The 21,045-nt window shown below is 41.2% G+C and overlaps 2 pseudogenes; both read left to right on the forward strand.

Annotated features, from left to right (window-relative positions):
• Positions 1 to 322: 322 nt before the first annotated feature.
• Positions 323 to 2,595, forward strand: LOC145500993 (uncharacterized; annotated as a pseudogene).
• A 13,904-nt stretch (positions 2,596 to 16,499) lies between these two features.
• Positions 16,500 to 20,808, forward strand: LOC145499838 (uncharacterized; annotated as a pseudogene).
• The last annotated feature ends 237 nt before the right edge of the window (positions 20,809 to 21,045 follow it).

The following is a 21,045-nucleotide window of genomic DNA, read 5'->3' on the forward strand; positions in this document are numbered from 1 at the left end:
GATATTACAGATATAATAAATCTCTTTCAGAGTCACTGGGATAGACTACCCCGAGAAATAGTGTTATGTGCTTTCGTTGGCTACCTGGCAACATATCATTGACCGAAGAGGGAACAGACTGTATTGCAAGATTCTTAGAGACATTTTATATTACACTAATCTGAAAAGAGAATGGGGACACGGTCACATAGAAGTAAAATGGTTTAAATGTAATAGACCCCAATGTATAGCGTTTTACGGACCATTCATTCCCCATCACACTACTGTCCACGGTTGTTATGTCAACTGTCATAACAAGAAAAAGAAAGTATGGTTAGGGTCAATTTAGGTCATGCCATGGACAATGTATATGATGAGAGAAGTATGCTTGTATTATTGGATGTGTTATTAGCCAATAAAAAACATTTGTGCTTGACCTCATTAAAAAAAAGCATTGTACGCGTCCTCAATCAGTGTGTCCTCATGTCTGCAGACTCCAAGACGAAGTTGGTCACTCTCCCCAGTGCCCACGCCCAGACTCGACGTTCCACATCACACTCGTTCTCTGGACCAAGACCGCGACGACAACGACGACGACTGGATCTTCGATCCGCCCATTGACCAGATCTTAAACGAAAACAGTAAAAGATCACACAAGCAAGCCTTCTCGGACGATGACGACACGCAATATGGCGGCAGCGCCAACACCCATCTCCTAGACTTTGAACTGTGACCTCTAGGCGCCCCACGCAACTGGAGACATGTGGTGAACAAACGTAGATACGAAGCCACTCTGAAACAACACCGAGATGTGACTGCCAGGGACAACCTGGGCCAAGAACTGACCAGTGCCCTGCAACGATGCATCCAGCGACAAATCGACCAGGATCCCAGCCTGACTCCCCACTCCACCGTGCATATCACCATGGAGTCCAGTGCCTTCACGCACGCCTTCCAATCCGCCACCTTCAGCGTGCTCGAATTCCAAGAAGGCAGCCAAAGACTGGACACTTATCTCCAGTCTCTTGCGGCCAAACTGAACTCCAACCAGGACTTCACCCCAGACGACACCTTCACCGTGGAGACCACCTTCATCCAGACTCCCGGTCCTGGTAGTGGTCATGGCAAGCAATACCGACCCAGCAAAGCCGCCGTCCGGGGCATCCTCAAACGGTCATGCGTGACCATAAAAAACAAAGACCAACTCTGCTACGCGCACGCCATTGTCACCATGAAAGCCTTGGCCGACACCAACAGCAATGCTCGAGATCACGATTATCACAATCTCGAACAGGGATGCCCTGTCCAAGAGCGATTGGTCAAGGAACTCCACCGCTTGGCTAACGTCCCCGAAGGACCTTGCAGCCTAAAAGAACTTGACATGTTCCAGGTGGCGCTACCCGGGTACCAGATCAAGGTCCTGTCCATCGACCCGCCGCACATGATCATTTACACGGAACCCGTAGACTCGGACAAGTGCATTCTTCTCATCAAGGAGGACGGCCTCTACGACGGCTGCAATTCCTTCGGCGGGTTCTTCAGCAAATCATACTTTTGCCATGAACGCAACTGCAGCTACAACCACGATGACATTAAAAATCATCCGTGTAAAGGCAAATGGTGCCCCGCCTGCAAAAGAAAGGACTCTCCTGATTACATCGAAGCTAAAAAGACCAACAACTTTCCGTGTCCTTCTAAACTATGCACCCTCTGCCATCGTGACTTCTTCAATGCTTAGTCTCCCACCTGCTACTACGGGACTCAAAAATCAAATCCATCTGCAACACCCACAAAAAGTGCCCAGACTGTTGTCATGTCTACCAACTAGGCGATAAAGTGCGTCACGGTGGCAATCATCGTGCCCCACAACATGTGTGCGGAAAGGGCGAGTGCCGCATTTGCGGCAAACAGGTCATGCTGTCCAGTCACAAATGCTTCATCCAATGCATCCCCGAAGAAGACCAATCCAAAACCAAGAGGGTCAATCGTGACCAGGTCAACAGCCGTCCCTTTAGTGAACCCTCAGCGCGTGATCCCGATCGTCGTGTGGTGGTAAACAGAGATCCTCTCCAGGTCTACGCCGATTATGAAGCCACCGTGGACCAGGAGGGAGTGCAATCGCCCATCCTCCTCTGTGCCGAGATGGACGAAGACGACGAGGAAGTGTCCTTTTACAGACCCGACTGCACCACCCAATTCTTCTACTGGCTAGAGGCAATAGGCATGGACCAAGACTGTGACGATCAGGACGTCATCGTCATCTTCCACAACGCCAAGGGCTACAACGGCATGTTTCTCCTTGACTACTGTTACCATCATCACCGAGAAGTCACCAACCAAATCACCATTGGTACCAAAATCCTCTCCTTCAAGACGGACCGCCTGACCTTCAAGGACCCGCTCTGCTTTCTTCCCATGCCACTGGCCAACTTTCCCGCCACCTTCGGCATCCAAGAATTGACCAAGGGTTTTTTCCCTCGTCTCTTCAACACCCTAGAAAACCAAGAGTACCGGGGACCCATGCCACCAACCTCCAGCTACAATCGAGACGGTATGTCTGCCAAGAAAAAATTCGAATTCGAGCGCTGGTATGCCAACAAGGTCCACAATAACTAAACCTTCCATCTGAAAAGGGACATGGAGGCTTACTGCATCAGCGACGTGAAGCTCCTCAAAGCAGGCTGCCAGAAATTCCAACAGCAGTTCAAGCAAAAGGCCAGCTTTAACCCCATGGAAAAATGCTACATGGTCGCCTCTTTGTGCCACCGGTTCTGGTGCAAGAAACTACTCACTCCCGACACCATCGCCTCCGAACCTCCTGGCGGCTGGCACGGGGCTCAGTCCAACCAGTCCGCCAAGGCCTTCAATTGGCTAGCATGGCAGGAACACCTTCGTCGTCACAGCCCCAACAACGACAAGCCTCGTGCAGACCACATCAAGCATGCTGACAATGGGGGTGAGCAACGAGTGGCAAATGTCCTGGTAGATGGCCTGGATGTACACAACACCGTGTACCAATTCCACGGCTGTCTCTGGCACGGGTGTCCTCGCTGTTTCCCCTGCCAACGGGACAGATATCCCATCTGCCACACCGATCGCACCCTAGAAGAAGTCTACGAGCACACGCTAAAGAAACAGGCCCTTCTGAAGCAGCACAGCCACCATCTCAAGATCATGTGGGAGTGCGATTGAGATCGGCAGGTCAAGACCAAAGAGGCCCTCCAATGATTCTTGGCCACCTACCAGAAAGTGGACCCCCTAGAACCGCGTAATGCCTTCTTTGGTGGCAGAACCACTGCCGTGCGTCCTCACCACTCCGTCAACCAGAGCCAGGCCAAACAAATCAAATACGTGGACGTGACTTCCCTGTACCCGTGGGTCAACAAGACTTGCGAATACTCCGTTGGACATCCCGAGATCCTCACCAACCCCACCGACCAAGACATCCACCACTACTTCGGCATGGCCTACATTGACATCCTTCCACCTCCACACCTTTACCATCCTGTGCTACTGCATCGCCAGGCCGGTAAACTCACCTTTCCTCTGTGCCGCTCCTGCGTCCAAGACCAAATGCCACTTCCTCAGCGGGACAAATTGTGGCGGTGCTCGCACACGGAGACTCAATGCGCCTTGTGTGGAACTTGGTACACGCCTAAAATTCAAGAAACTGTTTGACAGGGGTACATCATCCTGCACATTCATGAGGTGTGGCATTTTCCCCCAAAGCAAAGACGCAAGAGTCTCTTTGCCGACTATGTCAACACCTGGCTAAAAATCAAACAAGAATCCGCTGGGTACCCCAGCTGTTGCCTCACCCCAGATGACAAATTACTCTACATACGCCAATACAAAGAACAAGAAGGTATCTCCCTCGACACCACCATGATCCAGAAAAATCCCGGCCGGAAAGCCATGGCCAAACTCACGCTCAACTTCTTCTGGGGCAAGTTCGGAGAAAACCTCCACAAGAAACACACGGAAACTGCCACATTGCCAGCTGAACTCTTCGGTTTGGTATCCAACAGCTTTCACGACATCCGAGCCATCTGGATCTGCTCCGACGACGTGCTCGAAATAGATTACCTAGACCTGCACGAGAACCAAATCGATAATGGGCACGTCAACATCTTCGTGGCCGCCTTCACCACCTGCTGGGCCCGTCTCAAGCTCTATTCGTATCTTGACCAACTGAAGCAACAAGTGCTGTACTGCGACACCGATTCCATCGTCTACTCCCACAAACCCGGTCAAGCTGACATTCCCCTAGACGACTACCTGGGCGACATGACCAACAAGCTGGACGCTGACGATTACATCGTTGACTTCACTTCGGCCGGAGCCAAAAATTACGGCTACAAGACCAAACTCGGCAAAGTCTGCTGCAAAGTGCGAGGATTCACTCTCAATGTGCGCGGCTCCCAACAACTCAACTATGACGTCATAAGAGAAAACCTACTGGAAGAGTTGACCAATCCGCTCGACCAACGAAGGAACATTCCTGTCGTCAACCCCTACTTCTTCACTCGTGATCCCGCCAGCAAACAGGTCCGAGTGGGACCCCGCACCAAACAGTACGGACCTACCCTTACGGTTACCAGTGGAACTGACTGACTGAATTAGACGATGCCAACATGGACAACATGGAGACCCTGATGGAGCTGTTGTAGCTCCACCAGGAACTGATCAATAGTAAAAAACAAAATTTATTCACATTTTGATCAACAGATAATGATCCGACGTTTCTCAAACGTGAAAACATTTGTTACTTTGTAATTACAAAACATTTATTCACATTAGATCCGGCATTTCTCGAATGTACAAAACCATTTGTTACTTTATAATTAAAAAACGTTTATTCACATTAGATCCGACGTTTCTCAAATGTATAAAACCATTTTGTTACTTTTATAACAAAATTTATTCACATTAGACCCGATGTTTCTCAAATGTAAAACATTTGTTACTTTTATAACAAAATTTATTCACATTAGATCCGACGTTTCTCAAATGTAAACACATTTGTTGCTTTTATAATTAAAAACTTATTCACATTTAAATCGTGTCAATTGAGACCTTTTACGCGCTACACACTCCTCAAAAATCCTTGACGCGTGCGCAAGCAGCTGAGACTACAGCAACCCGTGACCTTTGACCGTGTGCGAGCAGCTGACGACTACAGCTACCCCTGACCTTTGACCACGCACGAGCAGCTGACGACTACGGCTACCCCTGACCTTTGACCTTGACGCGCGTGAGCAGCTGACGACCCTTATTTGGACATTTGACGTGTGACGTCATCAATTTTTTCAAACCACGCCCACTTTTTTATTCGTCAACAAATGCTGCAATCTGATTGGTTGAGAGAATGCCACGTCATTTTTTGCTGAACGCTGATTGGCTACTGCCCTAAGAGCGTGCTACACTACTAACAAACATTGCGGCCGAAAAATAGTGTAAACATCTGGAACTTACTTTGGCTATCTAGGCGACTGATTGTCTGTATTGAGTGAACAAGCATTTACATAAGCACTTTTCCTAATACTTTTAACTTCTGAATGGGCTAAAAATCACGAGATAAGTACATGTTTTTCGGCAAACAAAGAAAAAAACAGGGAGGCACGGTGGCCTCATGGTTAGTGCGCTCATCTCCAAATCGAGCGGTCCAGGGTTCGAGCCCTGGCCGGGGACATTGTGTTGTGTTCTTGGGCAAGACACTTTACTCTCACAGTGCCTCTCTCCATCCAGGTGTATAAATGGGTACTGGCGAACTTAATGCTGGGGGTAACCCTGCGATGGACTAGCATCCCATCCAGGGGGAAGTAGAAATACTCCTAGTCACGTCATGCTACAGAAACCAGGATAACCTCCGGCCTGATGGGCCATTGGGTCGTACGCACACTTTACCTTTTCAACAAACGCATTTGTAGCTCAATGTCACGCAACGCCAAAACTCTGAAATTCAAAATGTCCCTCTTGCTTGGGAAACGCAAAAAACAAGAACAACGACAACAACAACAAAGATTAAGGAAAATAGACTGAAATGTCTATTAGTTGATATAAAGACTTTGACTCATTTCACGCCCTAAAGACCTGCAAACTAGTATCAAGCTATTAATTGACTCTAAGAAACACAATCAAAGGCAGAATAGCTTGAGCACATCGATTCAATTGTATTTCGTACGACTTCAAATGCAGAACATTTAGCTCAATTGCAATATAGCTGGTGCTTCTCAGTATAACAACTGTCTGGGTACACGCAGCAAGCGTCTAGTTTCACTTAGTTTGCAAACAACTTGCCTGGACCCTTGCCCATTGGGGAAGTAAGACTGAAAAGTTACTTGCCCGGCAGGAAAATCTACTTGTTGAGGACAACCAGACAACACTTTTTTCCAAGCCCCACGTGAGACTCAGCACAAAAAAAATTATAAATAAAGGGGAAATTTTTGATGAGGATGATTACTCATCAATACAAAAGTAAATGTTTTCCTTTCATACAGTAAAACAAGTTGAGTTGCCAGAAATAATCATTTAAAGTATTGTAAACAAGTCATAGGAAAGGGTCTATATTGTCCTAAGTGCATATCATGTCATAACTTTAAAAAGAAGGGGTGTAACCATATTTTTGGCAGGGGTGCACCAGCCCACAAACTGAAATATGAACCCATATAGGGACCAAAATGCACATAATCTTGATACATGACCCTCTAATACTAGTACTAAATACACCGATACCCATTTAGATATATTTTTTGGGTACCCCACATTACTGAAATTTAAAGAACTCAAAAAACATTCCCAGCTGGGCTATAGACTGTACTTAGTAAATAAGGGACAATTGCACCACTTAGGAGTGCAGTTCCCAAACACTGCAAACGCACTTCTTGTTCAAGATCATTTTCAAAATAAAACCATCATAGAAGTTACATGTATACATACTCATTTAGTGGTTCATCGTTGATAGGACGTTCATTTTCTAAGTATTGATTAAATGCTGTCTCAATGACAGCTGGATTTGTGCAAATGGCAGTAAAATTTTCATTATCTCTTATGCACGACATGGCAGGTGGTATCTTATCACAGGACTTTGAGTTTTCTCGACAACAAACACTCTCCTGCCCAGTCTGCATGGGAGTACAGTTTCCACAAATGCGCCTGTTTAAAGTAATAAACATTGAAAATACTGTGATCTAATATGCTCACACCATGCTATTTGCTGTCTAGTATATATATTTGTCCTCCAGTATGAGAAACAGACTACAAAACTGCAAGAGCTTTGTGATAAAATATAGTTTAACTCCCAAAATAGTGTCAAAGTATTATTGATTTATGATACTACTCTTGGATTTGACAAGAAAGACCCCCACAAAATGTTATTACACGTACTCTGACATTCACTGGACTTTATTTGACAAGTACATGTAGATGCACTGTACCTACAATTCTCCTGACCATGTCAACAAAATCATAGAATCAAAATATGCAGGCACTGAGTTAAAAAAATAGGACAATTGTAAAACCAAACTCAACAGTCGAAATTATCTCTGAATAAGCTGAAATGTAGATCAAAACTTAAGCCACTTAAACTTATTTGAAATCCTCTTTGTTTGCAATTGAGCTCATTTAGTTCATGTAGCCTCATTGATTGATTGATGAAGCCTCGCTTTATATAAATGCCGGAATAACAAGGTGAACAGTGAAAATATTAAGTGGCCGTACACTGCAATGAACAAACAAACTCTCACCAGTCAACTTGACCAATTTGCTCTTCGATCGCATCACAAGTATTGTTGTCGGATGAGTCAGTGGAACTCTCACCATCTGATTCAGACGCCATGGGTTCAAATTGATATGGTGCAATGTTTACAGCATACTCTTCGAGCCATTTCCCAAGCAAAATTTGGTTTGTATTCAGATCCTTTCCCCACGAACTACTCACTGACTCAGAAACGCAGAAATGTTCAAGGCAACAGTGACGTCACAAAGCAGAGTCTCAGCTCCATTCCTTCCGTTAAACTGCGTGGCCATTTTGGAAACGTCTTCATGAAACCATCGGCTATCTTCATAATTTTAACTTTTTTACTCCTTTTCATGGCTCAAAAAGAAAAATTTCAGCATAAGTTTCCTGTTAAATGTTTTGCTTAACATTTCATTGCTTTAAAATGCCTTAAGAAAAAATGTCTAGATTTTGGTTCTTTTGACCTTTAATTGTGCATCAATTTAAAAAGGTAGGAGTGCAAATAAAGTTGTTGTCATTGTTGATGTTTTTGCAGGTGTTGTTCAATCATGAAAATCCTTTTGAAAAAAATACATAATTTTCATGGTTGATTTTCATAATTCTTCACAATCTTTGGTGGCGATTAAAGACAAAATGTACAGAACTTACCAGTGGCAAATAACGTTTGCTTCATCAACAGCAACGACCCAAACTGAATTTTTGTAGGTCTCACTTGTGAGCATTTTCCGCCATCGTGTGTTGCCTAACCACGACTCTGGTGATCCATAAATGATTGAAAATTGTCCACTTTCAACTTTTCTTTTATCCGCTTGTGACATTTCGTTGTTTAGCGATGTAGTGCTTATGCCCAGAGACAACAACAGGCTGACTCGGTCTTTCACCAGGCTTACGAGGAGAGAAACGACGATTACTAGATTTTTTTTCTCCGCTTGGTTCCACACAGTTAAAATACACTGCAAAGATATTGGCCAATCAGTGGGAAGGGTTACAAACACTTCTGCAATTGCTTTGGTGAGAGTAAGTTCCCAGGGGCTCTCCCACTCTTGGAGAAAATTTTTGCCCAAAACTATCCCTTGACTGAATATATTGCATCGCCCCAACTAGCAGCTGCTGGGTCTCCAATGATGCATATTGTGTGGCTCTAAGTTTTTTTTGCCAATCGACAAGTCTTTGTTTTTTTCAGGAACTAATATTTGCGATTGGAAACTAAAAATAGATCAGTCTGCGAAAACACCGCGACAAGAATATGGAGTAGTTGCACACTCCTAGTGATGGGCTCCTGTATATGTATATTTTAGCCAGAGGAGTAAATTTTTTTGGAAATAATTTTGGTGGGAATTTTTTTTCCAGATTGTGGAAAAAACCGCAAAATCACTAAAATTAGAAACAGCAAAATTTAGTGGCAAACAGTATCTTTCTTTGCACCCTAATTTTGTGATGCTTTTGTGTGAAAATGATTTTTTTGGTAATATTATCTCTCTTAAATGTAGAATGGTCTGTTTATGTCAGAGAGAACTTTCAGCCTTTCCTAAGGGCACTTTTATTGAAATTCAAACATAGATGGCTTTCACCTTATCCTGTCACACTCGCTCCTTTGTTCACAACTGGTGACCCGGTGCACAGTAAAAGGGTGCAACAAGACCATTAGATGAGGCGAACAGCAGGAACACATCAAAGAAGATCAACTGTGCCACATTGCTCTTTTGCAGGAAGAGAACAAGTAAATTCTATGGGAAGTTGCTAAAAAGGTGAGACATATTCAGTTTTGAAACATTTACAGAGAAACAGTAATATTTTCTCAGTAACAAGCCTTTTTTTAGAAAAAATAAAAATTAAAATAAATAGTCTGGCGTTTAACTGAGACTACTGAGTATAACAGTATGACAACAAACACTTTTTTTAGAAAACGTTGTAAACATTTATCTTGGCACGTAATGCTTGACATTAACGTCAAATGTTCTAGAGAGGTGGCCCTATTTCAGTTGGATGTTCCTATGCCTCTCACTCATGGTCTGCCGTGTTCACCACCATTTTCTAAATTTGGCAGGGAGCGGCGTGGTGCTGCTGTAAGACAAGGACGTTTCCTTAGGGTGCAGCCAGGGAGTCCATCTAGTCCACATGGATGTGAGGTGACTTTTTATTGGGCTCATTATGCCTAAAAACTAATTAAATTTAAGCAATTTATGAGGTAATTACTTTTTCGTGCTAAAGAGTATTTCCTGTACTGGCAAAAGTACTTAGTCATGATTTTAGCAACATTTTACCAAAAAGGTAAACAAAACAAAACCAAACCAGGACAGTATCCCTTTGATGGTAGTAAATGTGGCCAATATAAGTGCAAGTCAATAGATTGCCACTGAATAGTTTCCAGTTTTTGCAATATCTGGTGATGTTTTGATAACAAAGTAATGCGAGCAGCCAAAAAAGTCTTGTTTTACAATAGTAACAAGCAAACAACTGGCATGTTAAGGTGTGTGCACACCTACAAAAAAATACTTATTTGAAACTCACCTATTGATTTCTTTTCCTCCACAGCTTCATTATCAGAACAGGAGATGGGAAGAAACAAGTCTACTTTGTGTGTGCAGTAGAACGCAGAAGGAATACTAACCAAGCACACAATGAAGGTCACTGCCTCCAGCGTGTGCGAAGTCACAGTCAAAATGGAAATTCTTGAGCCTGAACTTTTTTTAGGTTCCACTATTTTCTTTCTTAAAGGAGTTCTGTCACGGTTTCTGTATCATGAAAAAAATAATTCATCATTTGTAATGCATCCTTAACTATCCTTGTTCCTTTTTTGATTTTTGTATCACCGGTTTGGCATTTTTCTTTGTAACAAAATTTATATTTTGAGGTTTCCAATATTTAATTGGCAATTAAAATTTTTCCACCACTTCACTCACAATACTGTGATGCAACTCCTTTAATAAGCTTTTATTCATCGCTTTTAATTAAGATTTGAATAGGAGGACAAGAAATATAAACAAGGACTGTCAGTAGACCATTTCTGAGTTGCCTTCCCCCCTGTTTCAAGAGGATCGAGTCCTTGTGCAAAACTATTGATATAAAAATGAGTTTGAATTGCATGAAAAAGAAGCACATTTTCAGATGAAGAGTTTAACACAAAGACTATGTTTGAAAGAGAGGCAAAGCTCACCTTGGAAATGGGCTATTATGTTTTTCTTATTTTAATACGCTTTTATTCATCACATTCAGTTTGGATCTGAACACGAAAAAATGACCTACTGGAAAATATCAAGGCCAATACTGTTTTCATACTTACATGAAACAAAAATTAATTCCGTGTAATAGATCGGTTTTCAATTGATTGTAGAAAGTACTAAGGCAACTACAATGGTTTTGCTTTTACTACGGTTTAGGATTGGCAAAATAGTCTAAATGCCATGTTATTGGGTTGGTTTTGGTGTTACGACACTCAACTGAAAACCGCTCTAAGTAATGATGACAAATATTGTGTGTATTTCCACTTTCATAGTATTGTTTTTCATTACAGTAGTTGATGCTCACTGAAGTAAGTGAGAAACATTGGTTCATGAAAAATATTGGCATAAAAAATCTTTCAGATTATGTGTTAACTTTTTTCTTTAACGAATTTGTTTCAATTGATGTCAGGTTAAAAAAAATGATTGGTTTCTCTTTCACCAAGTGGATAAAAACTGCCATTTGTTGTAAACAAACAATAATTGCATTATTAGGAACTTTGGGTTTAAAAAAATTCGTGTTAACTTTTCAAAGTAATCACTCAACGCTTTAGTCAAGTATCTATAAGAGCACAAGCAAAAAATTAAACATTGCATGAGGCTTGTTAATGTTTGTCAAAATTAGTGATTGTTGATGTGGCAATGGCGACATTAAAAGAAATCATCACAGTCTACTGGAGTGAGAAAAAAAACTTAAAAGTATAAGAAGCATGACCTTAATGAAAGTAATAAAGAATTATTGTGCTGGGTCAATTGAAGATGTTAATTTGGCCGATTGAAGTTTGTTAATTTGGCCGATATACAGATGTTTATTCACCCAATTTAAGGATTTTAATTCGGCCAATTTAAGGTTTTTAATTCGGCCAATTTAAGTTTTTTTTAATTCTTTCGATTTAAAGATGTTAATTAGGCTGACTGAAGGCATTTAATTTGGCCAATTTCAGGTTGTCAAATTGGCCAATTTACAGATGTGAATTCGGCCGAGTTAAGAATAAAATTACATAAGCCTATTTTTGAGTCATGAGTTACATAAGGCGATTTTGATAATTTGATATAGTTATTTTTATATAAGGTCATTTGCCCACATGCTGATATTGATCCAAACAGCTTAAGGAAAGACTTGTCTTCCTTAATGACGTAAACACAAGTGGGGAGCCTGATAAGTTGCACACACAGTTGAGAGGCAGAGAGAACATGGCACTGGTTGTTGTGGCATGATGATACTGGAATTGGTAGCAATGGTCTGTTGTTATCCTTACTGTGTAGAATGTATGATCCTGCTGTCCACCTAACAAATGAAGAATATGTGGCCAAGAATAATGCATCAAAAAGAGTTGATGTGCAAGCAGAGATAGAACAGCCTCACCTGTACATGATGGGGTTGTGTGGCAGTTCTGATGCTGACCAGGTACTCTTCGTACCTACAAGACAAGAATACCAAAGAGGTCTGTCAAAAGCAGTTCAGATTGAAGATGTCACCATCAAGGATAAAATGAGGTTCATGAATGGAGATAATCCTAGTGTTGAGTTTGAGGACAGGACTCAGAAAGGTGGTCATCGAGGTTGTGTTGGTGGAGACATACAACATTCATTTGACTTTGAGTACATGTCTCACCAAAAATACAAGCTAGTTCGTGGTGGTCCTGAAGGAAAAAAGGAGGACTTCACGCATTCAAAAACTTAAAAGTGGAGCACCTAAGAGGAGAACTCAGAGCAAGAGATGAAGACGGCAGTGGCTCAAAGCCACAGTTACAAGAAAGACTTGCAGAATTGCTCAGGGGAACAACCAGAGTTCCTGCACTGCTGTACAGAGATACGCAGTTATTTTTAGAAGAACTAAATCTAGACCAGTACGAAGTTCTATTCTTTGAACCATTGCACTGTTGTTTAAACCACATTGCACATGTATTAGAAGAACTCTCTCATCACATCACAGATGTTGACACTCTTATGACACTGAAGGAGACACTCTCCATTGCTTTAAGAAGAGACAAATTCTACTACACAGACTATTATCGAACTCTATTGCAAGTAACCATCCTTTTAGCTGGGAAAGCAGATGGAGGAGTGATCAAATTACTGACAGCATTGGCTGAAATGATGGGAAAGAAGAAAGCAGAAACCCATAACAAATCTTGTGACTGGCAAACCTTGCATTTAAACATGCACTGGCAATGAGGGCAGTTCTAACTCCATCCAAGACCATGACCCAGTGCAAACTGTATGGAATCTACTACCACAGTGCTGTGCATCATGCTGCTGTCATCTATGGGCTTGTGTCCCTTTCCTCCATTAATGCAGAGCTGTTTGAAAGATTTTTCGACTGAATCGTTGACATAACAAGAAAGACATGGAGTAAGCATGCAGAAGATCTGGTACCAAATGCATTTCTGCACATTCAGGGGGAAGACTGCACTGTCAAAGAAAACACAGTTATAACACAGGAATGTAAAATTTCCAAGTTAGCAAAGAGGTTACCACACAGCGCCAACACAACAGTTAGTAAAGAACTCCTAACAAAGAAGCCAATATTGTGGCAGGCTCACCTGGAGCAAGTCAGTAATTTCCTCTTCCCAGGACCAGGAGTGTGGTGGCATTGGAGAGATGATGGTTCAGTTAAGTCTTATGATGGTCCCAATGAAGCCACGCATCGCAGAGAGGGTCCAAGTGTCTGTCATTTCAGGTCAAATTCAATTTAAAAAAAGCAGCTTAGAAAGTGCCTGGGAGCAGTGTTATGAGAAACCTGATGAACTACCTCTTTACAAGCTGAGAAGTGACAGCAGAAAAATTGTTTATGACAAGTTACATGAAGAGGGGTTCCCTGCAGCTGAAGAACATGAGCCAGAAGAAACTTACCTCAGTGAAAAACAACACGGTATTGTGAAGTTAAGAAATTATAGCTCTCATCTGAGTTAAATTTATTTATCGTGTAAATTGAAAATTTTAAGTACTTAACCCATTGACTCCTGTGCCGTCCGTAACCGCCCATGCAAAAAACCTCTCCAATTTCCTGTGCCACCCGTAACCGCCTGAAAAAAGCATGTGGGGACTAGGTCCTCTCCCTACTCTCCCTCGAGGCATTTCGTTATTTTGTTGTCATAGAGATAAAAAGGGGTAATGAGCCAATCATTTGCAGTCTTTTGCGTATTTTTTGACAGCTGATGAGACGGCCCATAAGGTGGGGATTTCTGAAAAAATTTTCCTCATGCACGCAATCGAATTGCGTGAGACAATGGCTGAGAACACTGAGAGAAAACCTGAACTTGCGGCTATTTTTTTTGGTGCATTTGAGGGTAGATGTAGCAGTAATGATAGTGATGTAGATCTTGAAGGCTTAGAGGATGACAATGGCGGCCCAGCACCTGGAGGTACCGATGACGAAGAAGAGGCTTGATGGACTGACCGTCTCAGCAACTTCACCATCCCGGACTTCACAGCAGCGACTGGCCTTAATTTTAACTTACCTGATATTCCTAATCCTTTAGATTACTTTGTAGAGTTTGTAAATAATAATTTATGGGATTTAATTGTCGTAGAAACTAACTGCTACGCTCACCATAAACTTTCAAATTCACACGAGTGCCTTGCTAATTTCGTTCCAGTTACACATGCAGAGCTAAAGGCATTTATTGGAATAACCATAATTATGGGTATCAGTAGTCTCCCTCAGTCAGTGTTATATTGGTCATCTGATGATTCTATCATGTGACTACCAGAGTGGGAGATCCCATGAGAGAGCACAGTGCATGCGCAAGGTCATTGCATAGCTTGCCTCACCAGCAAGGTCACAATGGAAGATTATTGTTGGAATTTTGCTTGAAAATATTGCTTGGTCTTACGCAGTAAGGCTCAAATAAGCATACAGTGAGTCACATAGTTGACCCTATCCTAATCTAACTGTTTATGAGTTGTTACTACTTGCACTTCAACGTAGTTGAAGTTAAACGATTACCTGTTCAAATTTGAACATGGCAGACGTGGATGGCCCAAGTGAAGAAGTTGATGGTCATTGGCGTATTTATGGTTATGTTATGATGTAGTGACTAAGTTAGTTAGCCCTTGTACGAATAGGAATCATCATGTATTTTTCAATAATTTTTTCACGTCAACTAAGCTATTAGAGCATTTAGAAGCTAATGATACTTACGCTTGCGGGACAGTGAAATGTAATCGTAAGGACTTGCCACCATGTGCAAAGGACAAATTGCAGGTTGGGGAGGAGCTAGTTCGTCAGAAAGGCCACTTTGGTTTCACCAAGTAGCATGACAAATGGGATGTTAGTGTTATGGCACCTAGTGTAAGCCCCCTAGCCGATGATCTGGAAGTTAACTGGGCTGATAGGGAAGTCCAACAGCCTGTTTTAATTAATTTGTACAATAGCTCTATGGGGAGGTGTTGACCACGCCGATCAATTGCGCGAATATTATTCTGTAAGTCGTTCTTCGTATAAGTAGTATAGGTATATTTTTTGGTTTCTGATTGATGTATTGATATGTAATGCTTTTGTTCTTTGTAATTACCATCGGTTAAGCCAAGGGACAGGTAAGGTTAGGCAATTGAAATTTAGGACAGGCTTAGCTAAGCAGTTGATCGGGGGATATTCAACTAGTGTGTCTGCTGCGCAATCATCAAAGTGCTGTAAGATCGAGGCATATTTACCTGAGGAGGAGAATGCAGGGAAACATTTTATTGCTAAAATTTTGGGAACAAAAAGGCAATGTGTTCAGTGTAAGTGGGTGGGTACAAAAACTCCCAAAGGTCACCCCATAGAAAGTACTTTTGAATGCGTGCAGTGCGGTGTAACTCTTTGTAAGGAAGTTTGCTTCGTGGATTATCACATGTTGTAAATTAACTTTTCGCTTGCACACTATCCTTTATCTCCTGAGTCCTCATCAGCCGAATGCCGATATATCCTGAAAGAAACTCGAATAATTAAGATCAGTGCATACCGTAATGATTAGTAGTATTAGTTTTAGCCATGTTTTTGTAGTTGTAAATTATTTGCATATTCGGTTTTGCTGTGTTGGTTTGTTTACATCAGTCAGGTGGGCGAGAAAATTATAATTTTATGATTCTTGTTTTCAGGTTTGTTTTTAGAGATTATTTGGCTTCCGTTTGGCTTCATATTATTGGTGTTTGGCCGCCAATTTGCCACAAGAAAAATCCGATAAATCTAATGAAAAATTTGGCTTGTTTTTGTCTTTGTCTTTATTCCACAGTTTGATTTTCTTTCGCTGTGTAAATCAATTTCAGTCTTTTTGCTGCGCAACACAAATTATTTGATGCTTATTTGAAGAGCTCTTGTGGATGTTCCCAGAGACCTTAGTCAGTGGCCAAGAGGTAACATTGTAATATTGGTTTTTATGCTACGAAAAAACCATAGATGATCTAAAATGAATGTATGTCGAGATTACGCTCTTTTTCTCTTTTGAATAAGGTGCTAAAGCTGTAGAGGTAGCAGAGGGTTTTGAACATTTGAATGGTTTTCCACGAGTTGTTGGTGCTATTGATGGCTGCCACATCCAAAGCAAGATGCCTTCCCAGCATCCGCAATCATATCTTAATCAACTGAAAAGTCATTCAATTCGGGTTCACGCGCCTTGAAAGTCCTTGAATCTCAAAATAAAAATTCAAGGCCTTGAAAGTCCTTGAAAATTGGAGTCAGTGCCAGAAAGTCCTTGAAATTTGTAGCTAATTTCATCCAACTTAGATTCTAGAGTGCCTTATATGAAAATATATGCTACTGCCAGAAACATAGCAACACGTAATAGTAAAAGAACAAATAAAAACGATTAATACCACTCCGCTATGATTGTTTGCATGTCTGGAATGTTAAGGGCCAATGACATGTTTTGTACTATTCGCTCTTTCTGCGAAAAGCTGTGCTTCAAGTGCTTCCTTGTTTGGGTTGGTGTTGATTGTTTGTGTGTTGTTTCATGAGTGAAAGATTTAAAACAATGGGCAAGTGTGTTTTCAGCAACTTGTGGCTTCAGAAATCACTGTATAAAGAGTGGCTATGAGAAGTCAAGGGTGACAAACACAAGGCACGATGCATCGTGTGCACAAAGGATGTTGACATTTCGAGCATGGGAGAGTTGGCACTCACAAGTCACTTGAAAGGAAAAAAACATCAAACACTGACATCCCAGAAAAGGTCATAAGCAAGCGTTCCAGATTTTTTTGGCATTTCTTCTCAACGACCAGCAACTACAAGTGATGATGCCAAAGTAATTTCAAAATCTGCTCCACCTGAAAGTGGCAAACACAATAAGCTTAACCCCACAAAGTCTATCACTGCGAGTTCATCTGGTTCATCGGTGATGGAAAAAAGTGTCACTAGTGATGAGACGTTGAAGGCAGAAATTTTGTGGGCATTGAAAGCGATAATGTCTCATTACTCCTATAAATCATGCGAAGGTATGAGCAAATTGTTTCAAGCAATGTTTCCTGACAGTAGGATTGCGAGTCAGTTTTCATGTGGAGAAAAGAAATGTATATACTTGATCTGTTTTGGGCTCGCTCCACACTTCAAACAACTTGTGAAGGACATTGTGAAAAAAGAAGAGGTTTATGTACTAATGTTTGACGAGAGCCTTGATAGTGTGTGCCAGTCAAAGCAAATGGATATTCACATTCGTTCATGGAATCAGGACAAACACAAGGTTGAAAGTTGCTATTATACCTCAGTGTTTATGGGTCATGGCACAGCAGACGACATGCTTTCTCATTTTTGTTCAGGCATAGAAGGAATTCCTCTCAAAAAAGTTTATCAGGTAGGATGCTACTCTTGATATGTTTGGGTGATTTAAATAAACATAACAAACGAAAGATAAACATGGTCATCTCTTCGCTGATGACGTTACCTCATAGGTTTCATAAATACATGTAGTGTGGTGCAAACCGCCGTTACTTACGAAAAAGATGCAAATGTTTTCTGTAATGCCGTTATTTTGTATTAAAATATTGCCATGAAAATCTTTCAATGTCTGTTATTATTTTGCCGTAGAAGGGTGAAAGATGATTGTTGATTACTTAATCTAATTTATTGCATGTGATATATTTTATGTTCACAATCTAGCCAATGTTCCCAAAAGAGATAAATTTTCACTGGGAATTGTATTAAATAGAAATAAAACACCTTACTTGGTTTTCTGCCCTTTAAGGTCTAAATAATCAACCCTCTTTCATTGCAAATCGTCACATTTTCAATGCATCCATGACTTGCTTATTTTGTGTCTGGGTGGACCATGACCCAAGTCTGGGGCATAATGCAAGTAATGAATTAAGTAATCTGTTACCTTTTCAATATTACAAGAAACGTTTTCTCTCATACTAGCTGTCAATGGATGGACCCAACGTTAACTGGAAATTTTACAGTATGCTGACTGATGAGGTAAAAAAGGAACATAATAGTCACACGTTGAACATTGGCAGCTGTGGTTTACACATTCTTCACGGAGCATTCAAGGATGGTGCTGTAGCCTCAGGATGGCAATTAGACAGGTCGTTCTCTAACCTTCATTGGCTTTTTCAGGACAGTCCGGCAAGGAGAGAGGACTATACCAAAGTAACAGGGAGCTCACTGTTTGCTTTGAAGTTCTGCAAACACAGGTGGTTGGAGAATGTCTTGGTTGCAGAACGTACACAGAGTATGTGGGACAGTGTTGTCAAGTATGTTCAGAGTGCAATGGCAGGGAAAGTTCCACAGCCACAGAATAAATCCTTTCAAACTGTACAAGAGTTTGTTGCAGATCCCTTTATGACGGCAAAAGTGGCTTTGTTCCTATCAGTAGCCAAGCAAGTGACACCTTTTTTGACACTGTATCAAACTGACAAACCAATGCTTCCTTTCCTGGCTACAGACCTGTACAGCATGCTTGGGGGATTAATGAGAAGTTATCAGAGAAGCCAAAACCCCATTGAAGCTTACAAAACTTGACCCTGCTGACTCCAGCATTCATACCTCTCATTCCAAGATTGACCTGGGGTTTCCAGCTGACAAGAAGATCAAGGAGTTGATTGCAAAGTCCACAGTTTCAGAGAAAACAGTGCTTCAGTTTCAGATGGAATGCAAGGAGTTCCTTGTGAAAGTAGTTTGCAAACTGATTGCCAAAGCACCAATTCAGTATTCCCTTGTAAGGAATGTAAGTTGCTTAGATCCAAGGAACATTAGGATCCAAGGATCCAAGGAAGTTTTTTATTTATACGCTCCCTAGAATCTTCAGAATTGAAGGAGGTGAGTCGCCCAGGAAGAAGAAGAACATGATGAGTGACCATGATGTTTCCATCACAAAATTCAAGAAAGTTTTGACTACCCTTGAAAATGCCAAGAAAGTTCTGGAAGGTGACTATGATTCCTTTTCGGAACTATTTAGACAATTTGTTATGGAAGTCCCCTCTTATTATCCGTCAGAGTTCAAAGACTATGATCCTAACAATGACAGACTTGATTCCTTTCTGTATCTTCACATGGGACAGAAGCGATCCTACCAATCATTGTGGAAAGTAGTCGCAGACCTACTGATATTATCACATGGCCAAGCCAGTGTCGAAAGAGGATTCTCAGTCAATAAGCAACTGGAGGTTGAGAACCTTCAAGAGCACTCCTTCATTTCTCAAAGGCTGGTACAAGACCATGAACAATCTGTGGGAGGTGTCCTAGCTGTTTCAATCAACAAACCTCTGCTCTTGTCAGCTGCAGGACCTAGGCAGAAGTATTCATCGTATCTTGATGAACAAAAGAGGAAGAAAACCTCTGAGGGTGTAGAACTGAAGCGAAAGGAGCCAGTCAATGAACTTGATGAGCTTAAAAAGAAAAGAAGGCGTTTAGAAACTGATGTTGACGGTCTTGTTAAATCAGCAGATGAGTTTGCACAGAAAGCAGAGGATACTGGGAAACTTGTGTGGATTACAAAGTCAAATAGTTTGAGGAGAACTGCAAAAGAAAAGGAGATGACTCGCAAAGACATTGAGGACAAAATTGCAAATGTTGTGGATGAACTCAAGAAGACTTTTACCTGTCTGTTAGCTCGGCACAATCGCTACTATGAGAAGCTCAACATTCTTTGATTTTGCAGTGCGTTTATTAAATTATTAAATTATTGCGTGGAGTCCTTGAAAAATGGAAAATATGTCCTTGAAAGTCCTTGAAAAGTCCTTGAATTTTTAGTCCAAAAAAGCGTACGAACCCTGTCAATTATCCTTCAGGTAAATTAATAGAATAATGAAAGTTATAGTACTACAATGAAAAATTTATCATGGATAGTAGTATCAAGTTAATTTCATGGCTACCAGAAATGTCTGTTTTTGTGCTGTGTGGATGACTTCACTCAATATAACAGTTAAATACATTAAAAACTCTAATAAGTTATTTATCATTTTTGCTCTAATTTGTTCATTGGTTGATACTCTAACATTGGAGGCTGTTGTTTCACAGAAGGTGGAATATTTTGATTTCTCTTTTTATAATTTGCTACTAATCTGATGCCATGATCTGTACCCAAATTCATACCAGATTGTGCCCAGGAACTGCTTTAGATAATTCTGTGTGATCATTTGACCAGGTAGACAAGGGTTTCAGATAATTGACTCCCGAAATCCTAAATTGCTCTTGTCAAGGGATAAATAGCATGGGTGTACAAGCTGAATTTTTTCTTTTAATAAGTTTTAGATTTTACTTGGATCGAGACTGTTGATAGAGTATGATTGATTGATTATGTAACCTTTGAATATAACTAGTTTTGGAATTATAGCAGTTTCATTAGATGTGGTAATTGTGAACATTTTTGTTTTTCATGCAGTTTGAGTGTGTTTGCATCCCGATTTCAACACTCTTGTATTCAGGCATCGCATAAATTTTTCGGGCAAGAAGATCACTGCCCGCCAAAGTCCAAAGGTGCCTGTATGGCTATGATAAATAATAATAATAATCACAACAAAAAGTTCTTTCAAACATTTTACATCATGAAAATTGTTGGTGACCAGAGTGCACAAACCACACCCTAGTTCAGAAGAAAGTGGTCCAAATCGTTTTGCTATTTCAGACCAAAACATTTCAGAAATCCATTGATGCTGCACATACCTTCATAGCTTGCATAAGGGAGTACT

Source organism: Orbicella franksi, chromosome 10, assembly GCF_964199315.1.
Source record: "Orbicella franksi chromosome 10, jaOrbFran1.1, whole genome shotgun sequence".
Lineage (NCBI taxonomy): Eukaryota > Metazoa > Cnidaria > Anthozoa > Scleractinia > Merulinidae > Orbicella > Orbicella franksi.